Source organism: Muntiacus reevesi, chromosome 8 (assembly GCF_963930625.1).
Source record: "Muntiacus reevesi chromosome 8, mMunRee1.1, whole genome shotgun sequence".
Taxonomy (NCBI): domain Eukaryota; kingdom Metazoa; phylum Chordata; class Mammalia; order Artiodactyla; family Cervidae; genus Muntiacus; species Muntiacus reevesi.
The window spans coordinates 92488356-92498544 of record NC_089256.1 but is presented as its reverse complement, the minus strand read 5'-3'; positions in this window follow the sequence as shown (position 1 = coordinate 92498544).

The window sequence follows — 10189 nt, the reverse complement described above, 5'->3', positions numbered from 1 at the left end:
TAAAAATCACTGAGATGTTCTTGGATTACATATTTTATTTTTATTTTAAATATATGGTTATTGAAAAGTGTGTAAAGTGATGAAAGTTTGCTTGAAATTTTAAATATGCTGTTGTGTATTCATTATAAAGGGAAAAATGTAATTCCTGGATTCTCATAAGAATCTCTTTTCATTAATCCTCTCAGAAATGTATTTGGAGAACTTTCCTGGCAATCTAGCAGATAAAACTGCGCTTCCAATGCAGGGGACATGGGTCCATTCCCTGGTAGGGTAACTAGGATCCCACATGCCGCACAGCATGGCTGGGGAAAAAAAGAAAGAAACGTATTTGGCATTTACATAAGCATCTGTGAAGAATACTATAAGCTTGAGGGGAGGTCCTTCAGTAGCACAAAGGCTCTTTGATTAGTTAGTTACGCAAGCTTCCCAGAGCGGGAGGAGAAAGAGGAGCAAAACTCAACTTTCATAGCCAAAAAAAGGAATTCTTTTAGAAAAGAAATAGAGGTACAATGTCAAGACATACTTAGATATGTTGCCAAATAAAATAATAAAGTTTTTCAGAACAATACATTTTTTGATGGTTACATTTAAGTATGTAAACTTACAGAAAAAGGTTTGTTAAGGGTTTGCCCTAAATTGATGACATTGGCTACTAGAATGGAGGGCAGTCAGAAGGAACTTTATCTGTAATGTTTAATTTTTTATACGTAATGGAAAATATAATTTTGTACAATTTTAAAATTGTAATCGAGACTAGGCTTCAAACTAGGAAATTGTCTTCCAGTTCAATTTTATGACTTCTATACACCACTAATATCTAAGGTAAGGACTCAGTGTTATGGGTATTATGTGCAATTCATTTGCTCTTTGGAATATGTCACCTAACAACTGAGAGCATGAGAGTAAGGTAAATGTTTGCAAAAATGCTTCTTTTTTTTTTTTTTCTAGGAAATTTTGGCAGGTAAATATGGAAAATCTGCTGTATTCTCTTGTAAACGCGTATTAAGTTTGGGATTCCATCTTTATCCTGGTCTGTTATCTAATATATCTAAAAAATGAGTTTGACTCTTTCACATACTGATTCACATATAATTATTTTTATTATTAATGGGTACCTACATGATCTTTCTGTAACGTATATGACCCTAAGGCTATGGAATTAAGAAATTTGCCAATATCACCAAGCTAGGATGTGGAATTTAAACCCAGACAGTGTGATGACAGTCCTTGTGCTGTAGGTCACTATGATAATATCGCTTCTGTATCCTGGGGTAATGTATCCTTATGCACTTGATTTAGTGTAATTGTAGATTGTGTAAGCAAGACTGGTGGCCTGTGCACATTTCAGTTTTTATGGATACTGCCAAATTGCCTTCTTTCAAAGTTTAACTTCTACCAATGAAAGTTTCCCATATTCTTATCAGATCTATAAGGCGCTTGAATTTTTACCAAATCAAGAAAGGGGAAATGATACTTTTTGGTTTTGTTACTTCTTTTTACTAGTAATGGGTTATGTATTTTTCCACATTTGATGGTGATTTATATTTTTTTAGTGAATTGCTTTTCCTTTTCATTGGCCCATTTCCCTATTTGAGTATTTAGCTTTCTCTTACTGATTTATAACCATATCCTATATAGTAACACATAAAATACTCTTAAAATTTTAAGTAGGAAGAGCATGCACAGGATTTTTTTTTTAATTCAAGCAGAACAAAGGCCATACAATGAAAAGTACCTCTGTTCTAGATGCAGTGATTACCAGTTCCTTAGGTATCTTTCTAAAGATACATTGTATATTTATATTCAAGTGTAACATACACTTCCTTTAAAATATATATATATATCCACAAAGTTCTGTATTTTTTCCCTTAACATATTTTAGAAGTCATTTCATATCAGGACATCGCCCTTTTAAAGTTTATACATATACCTTTACAATGACCACATTCTTTGGAGGTAAGACAGTTTAACCAGCTCACACCAATGTACATTTAGGTTATAAAATGTCAGTTAAATACACATATACACATGCTTTACAATAGCAAAGTATAGATGTTTATCCTGGGATTAACAGGTGTCTTTTTTTTTCCTTAAACAGGTTTGCTGCACTGGGTCTTCGCTGCTGTGCACGAAGGCTCTTTCTAGTTACGAGCAGGGGCTCCTCCAGTTGCAGCGCTCAGGCTTGCTGCAGTGGCTTCGCTCGTTGCAGAGCATGGGCTTCAGTGGTTGCGGCACATGGATTCCAGAGCTTGGGCTCAGTGCTCGCGGCACGTGGGCTTGGTTGCCCCTTGGCGTGTGGGATCTTCTCAGACCAGGAATGGAACCAGTGTACCCTTCATTGCAAGGCAAGTTCTTAACCACTGGACCACCAGGGAAGCCCCAAGCTGAGTGTCTCAAAAAATTAAATTAGGTCTTTGGATACTCAGTTTAACCGGTGATCAGTTTTGCAGTGTATTTCTTTGAGTTAGTGAAATACGAGAAAAGATAACTGGGAATATTAAAAAAATTTTTTTTATTAAAGTGAGGTTTCAAAGCAGTTCTTGAGTTCATCCACTTCTGTAAATATTAATACATTAATGTCCAGAGCAGGGAACTAGTATGAATTTATAAGTACTAAAGTGACAAATTACTGTGACTGCCTTGCTGTTCCAATCTTGCCAAAGTCAAGTGTTTTTCTTTTTTTTGCTTTTTGTTTTCAATTTCTGAAAGGCAGGAGGAATAACAGAATAAGCAAACTCTTAAGTGCCCACCTCTCTGGGTCATCTTTGTCTCCAAAGGTAATAGAATCAAATCAGATTTAGAAGGAATAACTTTCATGCCTTTTTTTTTTTAAGCTACACAGATCAGTTGTTTACAGCGTAAAATGCAGGTTACAAAGGAAATACAGTGTATTTAGAAGTTTTAAGATTGACATTGAATTGAAGTAAAAGATACTTGAAGATTCCTACCAAAAGATGTGGCCAGGTGTCTTAATCCATCAGGGCTACTGGAACAAAATACCATAGGCTGGGTTGCTTATAAAAGAAATTTCTTTCTGACAAATCTGGAAGCAGGTGAGAGTCTGCTTCCTGGTTCTGTCTTCTTACTGTGTCCTCACACGGTGGAAGGTGTCAGGGAGCTCTAGGGGCTACTTTGTAAGGGTGCTAGACCCCTTTAGGAGGGCTCTGCCCAGAGTCCTCACTTCCAAACACCATGATGCTGGGAAATAGGTTCAGTATGTGAATTTTGAAAGGACACAAACATTCAGTCTACATCAGTTCAGTTGCTCAGTTGTGTCTGACTCTTTGTGACACCCCAGGACTGCAGCACGCCGGGCCTCCCTGTCCATCACCAACTCCCAGAATTTACTCCAACTCATGTCCATTGAGTCAGTGATGCCATCCAACCATCTCATCCTCTGTCATCCCCTTCTCCTACTTCAATCTTTCCCAGCATCACGGTCTTTTCAAATGAGGCAATTTTTCACATAAGGTGACCAAAATATTGGAGTTTTCAGCTTCAGCATTAGTCCTTCCAATGAACATTCAGGACTCATTTCTTTTAGGATGGACTGGTTGGATCTCCTTGCAGTTCAAGGGACTCTCAAGAGCCTTCTCCAACACCACAGTTCAAAAGCATCAGTTCTTCAGCACTCAGCTTTCTTTATAGTCCAACTCTCACATGCATACGTGACTACTGGAAAAACCATAGCTTTGACTAGATGGATGTTTGTTTGCAATGTCTCTGCTTTTCAATATGCTGTCTAGGTTGGTCATAACTTTTATTCCAAGGAATAAGCATCTTTTAATTTCATGGCTGTAGTCACCACCTGCAGTGATTTTGGAGCCCAAAAAATTAGTCTGTCACTGTTTCCATTGTTTCCCCATCTATTTGTCATGAAGTGATGGGACTGGATGCCATGATCTTTGTTTTTTTAATGTTGGGTTTTAAGCCAAGTTTTTCACTCTCCTCTTTCACTTTCATTAAGAGGCTTTTTAGTTCTTTGCTTTCTGCTATAAGGGCAGTATCATCTGCATATGTGAGGTTATTGATATTTCTCCCAGCAATCTTGATTCCAGCTTGTGCTAAAACCAGTCCAGCATTTTCCATGATGTACTCTGCATCTAAGTTAAATAAACAAGGTGACAATATACAGCCTTGACGTACTCCTTTCCCTATTTGGAACCAGTCTGTTGTTCCATGTCCACTTCTAACTGTTGCTTCCTGACTTGGATACAGATTTCTCATGAGGTGGGTAAGGTGGTCTGGTATTCCCATCTCTTTCAGAATTTTCCACAGTTTATTGTAATCCATACAGTGAAAGGATTTGACATAGTCAATAAGGCAGAAGTAGATGTTTTTCTGGAACTCACTAGCTTTTTTGATATCCAATGGATGTTGGAAATTTGATCTCTGGTTCCTCTGCCTTTTCTAAATCCAGCCTGAACATCTGGAAGTTCACGGTTCACGTACTGTTGAATCTTGGCTTGGAGAATTTTAAGCATTACTTTACTAGCCTGTGAGATGAATGCAATTGTGCAGTAGTTTGAGCATTCTTTGGCATTGCCTTTCTTTGAGATTGGAAAGAAAACTGACCATTTCCAGTCCTGTGGTCACTGCTGAGTTTTCCAAATTTGCTGGCATATTAAGTGCAGCACTTTCACAGCATCGTATTTTTGGATTTAAAATAGCTCAATTGGAATTTCATCACCTCCAGTAGCTTTGTTCATAGTGACGCTTCCTAAAGCCCACTTGACTTTATATTCCAGGATGTCTGGCTCTAGGTGAGTGATCACACCATCGTGATTATCTGGGTCAAAGAGATATTTTTTGTATAGTTTTTCTGTGTATTCTTGCCACCTCTTAATATCTTCTGCTTCTGTTAGGTCCACACCGTTTCTGTTCTTAATTGAACCCATCTTTGCATGAATGTTCCCTTGGTATCTCTAATTTTCTTGAAGAGATCTCTAGTCTTTCTCATTCTACTGTTTTCCTCTCTTTCTTTGCACTGATTACTGAGAAAGGCTTTCTTATCTCTCCTGGCTATTCTTTGGAACTCTGCATTCAAATGGGAATATCTTTCCTTTTCTCCTTTGCCTTTAGCTTCTCTTCTTTTCACAGCTGTTTGTAAGGCCTCCTCAGACAACCATTTTGCTTTTTTGCATTTCTTTATCTTGGGAATGGTCTTGACCTCTTCCTCCTCTACAGTGTCACAAACCTCCTTCCATAGTTCTTCAGGCATTCTGTCTATCAGATCTAATCCCTTGAGTTTATTTCTCATTTTAGCACACAGGGAAGAAAAAGTCATAAAACAAGGAATGTATGTTGATGCAGGTTTCCCCCAAAACGCAATTTCTGTTATGGCCACTAGAGCGTTTCAAAGATCAGAATATTGGGAAATTAAGGAATTTGATGGAGAAGGCAATGGCACCCCACTTCAGTATTCTTGCTTGGAGAATCCCAGGGACGGCGGAGCCTGGTAGACTGCGGGGTAAGTCTGTGGGGTGGCACAGAGTCGGACATGACTAAAGCAACTTAGCAGTAGCAAGGAATTAGAAATTGTAGAACATGCCTGGAAAATATGTTCACTCAGTTAAAAGTTGCAAATGTCAGGACTTTCCTGGTGGTCCAGTGGTTAAGAATCCACCTTCCAGTGTAGGAGACACGGGTTCGATTCCTTGTTGTGGGACTGAGATACCACATGCCACAGGGTAAATAATAAGCTTCCACCCTGCAACTAGTTGCAAATATAATCGCCTGTATTGCTGCTCTTTGTTTTTATATTGCCAGACTCCTTGAATTAACCCTTGTTAGGTCCTTGCCATCAGACTTATTCCTACCTTACCCCTGAGTTCTGTCAGGAACTGTTGGCTGCGAATGAATCATGTCTCAAGAGTTTGTTTGTAGGTCAAATGTTTACAAATGAAATTTTGCATGTTTTCCCACAGAGGTAATAAGTGGTTATTGGTGCTGAGATTATCCCATAAAAACCTGACATGGAAGAACTGAGTATATATTCATTAAAACAAAAATGCTATTTACGAGTTAATTTTTTAAAATTAATGTCAATATAAGAAAACAGTGAGAATTCTTTTTGAACGTTTGAATGCTAACTTTTTTTTTTTAAGCAGACTTAAATGGTGGAAAAGAAGAAAATAATTTTAAGGAGATTTCTAAATGCTTTCGGTTATTTTTCTGCACTTTCGATACTGGTTCTGTGCTCCATACACATAAACTTCTCTTCTCTTCCTCAATTAAATTAACACTATTCTCAAATTCTGCCACAATTGAGGTCACTGAGTTTTTATCAATGAAACAAGGAGAAGGAAAGAAAGATTTTTCCTAAGATCCCTAAGCAAAAACTGGATGCATGAGGGAACGAGAAAAAGACCATTTCAGAGAAAAAGATATACATGAAATGAACAGAGAGAGAAAAGGGGAAGTAAAGCAAAGAGACTGTGGAAATGGATCGGAGCCATCACAACCAGGGTGCCATCTCGGGGGTTTTTTCTTTTTTCTTTTGATCTGGGGAGGGATGGCACCCTTGGAAAAGGAAATCAGTGTGTAGTCCAGAAAGAGTTGCAAATTAGGCACTGTGTGACTTGGGAATGCCTCCCCAATTCTCTTAGGAATTAAGTTCCCTTTAGAAGAAAATCCAGCTGCATTTGTGAAGTCTTAAAAGACCTGGCAAAACAGAGCTGTTTGCATTCACATTTTCAGGCAAAATTACTTCTGGGCAGTTTTGTTTATTTGTTTATGTTCAGTTGAAACTAAACAGGTCAAATCCTAAAATTGTGGTATCACCAGAGAGACACTTTTATTGTGCCCACTGGGCTTTGCTTTTGTGTCCCTTCCCCTCTTCCCAGCAGGGGTGAATGGTACCCTCTTAAGGAGTTTAGAAGCCCAGGCTTGTCCCTCCTCTTCCACGCCCGCAGTCATATTATGGCATACTTATTTCAGGCATACTTATTGGTTGAAAAGAATACCTTTGGACAACAAAACTCCAGCATGCATTTGCATTTAAACACTGGCAATGAAAGATTTGAGAATTTAGTGTCTGATAATATTGACTGGAGCAGAGAAGTGATCAGCCTTAGACATAGAAGTGGGTGTGTGTGGGGGGGTGGGGAGTGCAAAATGAAAATAGGGAGTTCTTGTTCAAAAAATAAGAATGTCGAAGAGGTGATAGCAAGGCGTCAAACCAAGTGCTCAGCGTCTTCACATCCTGGGCCCTGCACACCCGCCCAGGTGGTGCAGCCGTGATGCCAACCCTGCATAGACGCTGTGAGAAACCGAATTCCCTCTGACCTGAAAGAAGTGTCTGCTTTGTTTCTGGACATCACCCTGTGCCCTGGAGGAGAAAGGGGTGGTGGCTGACTCTAACAAGGCTGCTGCAGAGGAAGGGAAGATTTTTTTATTTAGATGAGTTTGGGGTTCACAGCAAAATTGAGGTGATCCCCCACCACAGTGGCACATTTGTTACAGTTGGTGAATGCCTCGACACATAATCGCTCAAAGTCCATAATTTACATTGTTCCACGCTTGGTGTTGAATATCCTATGGGTTTGGTCACAGGGGCAATGACATGTATCCACCGGTATAGAATCATACAGAATAGTTTCTCTGATGGGAAAATCCTCTGTTCTCCACCTGTTCAGCTCCCCACTCTCTCCCTGGCAGCCACTGATCTTACTGTCTCCATAGTTTTGCCCTTTCCAGAATGTCATATAATTGGAATCATACTGTAGGCCACCTTTTCAGATTGGCTTCTTGCACTTAGTAATAATGCATTTAAGGTTTCTCCTTTCCTTATGCCTGCCACGCCCACCCCGCGTCCAGGGATGTCTAGGAGGCTTCAGGGGATGTCTGATGTATGGTCAGCAAATGAATTCACTCTTGTCCAAGTGCTGCCGCTGCCCCCACTTGCCCCGTGAGTCTTCTGATGAGTGCTACCTTTGCTGAAGACCCCACTGCCTGCTGGCACCTGAGGCTGCTCCACCAGGCCCTGAGGTTGCTTTCAGCATTTGTGCGTATTTAGCATATCACAATCCTGAGGTGCTAGAGCTTCGTCATACCATACGCAGTAACCCTGGGTGAGATAGAGAATCTCTCTCCTTTTTGCTTTATATTCTTTTGGGAGAGAGTTGTTAAAAACTGTCTGAGCCACCAGTGCTTCTGGGGGTCCAATGTCGTGCTGCATTCTTAGTTTGAGACCTATTAACTTATTTTGAATCGAGTTGGACTGGCTTGGGGATGCAATCTGAGTTTACCCTGAGCTCAAGATTCCTGGTACACCACCCTGTTACCTCACCACCAACCAATCAAAAGAAAGCCACCCACCCTGAGGCCTCACCCCAAATTTTGCCTGTAAAACTATCCCCCCAACCATCAAAGATTTCAGGATTTTAGGCACACAGCACTCATCCTGCTTGTATTGGCGCATTTATAGTAAATGCCGCGTTTTCCTTCCCTACAGCCCAATGTCAGTAGCTTGGAGTGAGCAGACCCATTTGGTTCAGTAACAGTCTGAAAAATTAACAATAAAAATAAATACTAAGACAGGATAAATTTGAACACTGGATATTTTGGTATTAAGCAATAATACATTTTTTACGTTAGGATGATGCTATTGCGATCAGTTCCCGCTCCTCTCCCCCCAACTGGTTATTTTTTAGATCTACACCCTTAAAAATCTATAGATAAAGTTATTTGTCTCCTACTCTCTTCCCTTTGGGAAAAGCAGTTAGAGTTGTACTACAGACAACTAAGATGGTCAAAATGCCAGTAATTGTCAGCGGCTGTTAATGAGTAAGGCAATTAATCTGTTCTTCTATATGATTTGGGGAATTCCCTGGTAGCTCACTTGCTAAAGAATCTGCCTGTACTGCAGGAGGCCAGGGTTCAATCCCTGGGTCGGGAAGATCCCCTGGAGGAAATGACAACCCACTCCAGTATTCTTGCCTGCGAAATCCCACGGACAGAGGAGCCTGGCGGGCTACAGTCCATGGGATCACAAGAGTGGGACACGACTTAGCGACTAAAAGCACCATATGATTTAAGTTTTCCAAAGGTCTTTTTTTTTTTTTTTAAGATTCCTTTAGGAGAGAGCAATATTGCAAGGAAATTCAAACAAAAGGCCATAGCACGCGGCCAGAAAGAGTGAAGCGTTCCTGTTCGGAAGGCAGCTTCTGCTGCTGCTAAGTCGCCTCAGTCGTGTCCGACTCTGTGCGACCCCATAGACGGCAGCCCACCAGGCTCCTACGTGCACAGGATTCTCCAGGCAAGAATACCGGAGTGGGCTGCGCTTTCCTTCTCCAATGCATGCATGCATGCTAAGTCGCTTCAGTGGAGCCCGACTCTGTGCGACCCCATAGACGGCAGCCCACCAGGCTCCTACGTGCACAGGATTTTCCAGGCAAGGGTACTGGAGTGGGCTGCCCTTTCCTTCTCCAATGCATGCATGCATGCTAAGTCGCTTCAGTGGAGCCCGACTCTGTGCGACCCCATAGACGGCAGCCCACCAGGCTCCTACGTGCACAGGATTCTCCAGGCAAGAGTACTGGAGTGGGCTGCCCTTTCCTTCTCCAATGCATGCATGCATGCTAAGTCGCTTCAGTCGAGCCCGACTCTGTGCGACCCCATAGACGGCAGCCCGCCAGGCTCCCCGTTCTTGGGATTCTCCAGGCAAGAACACTGGAGTGGGCTGCCCTTTCCTTCTCCAATGCATGCATGCATGGTAAGTCGCTTCAGTGGAGCCCGACTCTGTGCGACCCCACGGAAAGCAGCCCGCCAGGCTCCTACGTGCACGGGATTCTAGGCAAGAACACCGGAGTGGGCTGCCCTTTCCTTCCCCAATGCATGCATGCATGCTAAGTCGCTTCGGTTGAGCCCGACTCTGTGCGACCCCACGGACAGCAGCCCGCCAGGCTCCTACGTGCACGGGATTCTAGGCAAGGGTACTGGAGTGGGCTGCCCTTTCCCCCTCCGCTCGGAAGGCAGGGGCTTTCTCTTTGAGCGCCCACACCTGAATCGAGACTTAAACACGTGTTCTGAACCGTCTCGGGGAGGTCAGTGTCTGCATTAAACTGTACGCAGGCTCCGGCTGTGTCGCGAGCTTTCGGTAGCAGGCTCCTCTGGCGTCGCCCCGCAGCAGGTCCCTCCCCGGCCCGGAGCCGCCCGGCCCACCAGCGTGGTGGGGCCGAACGGCGGG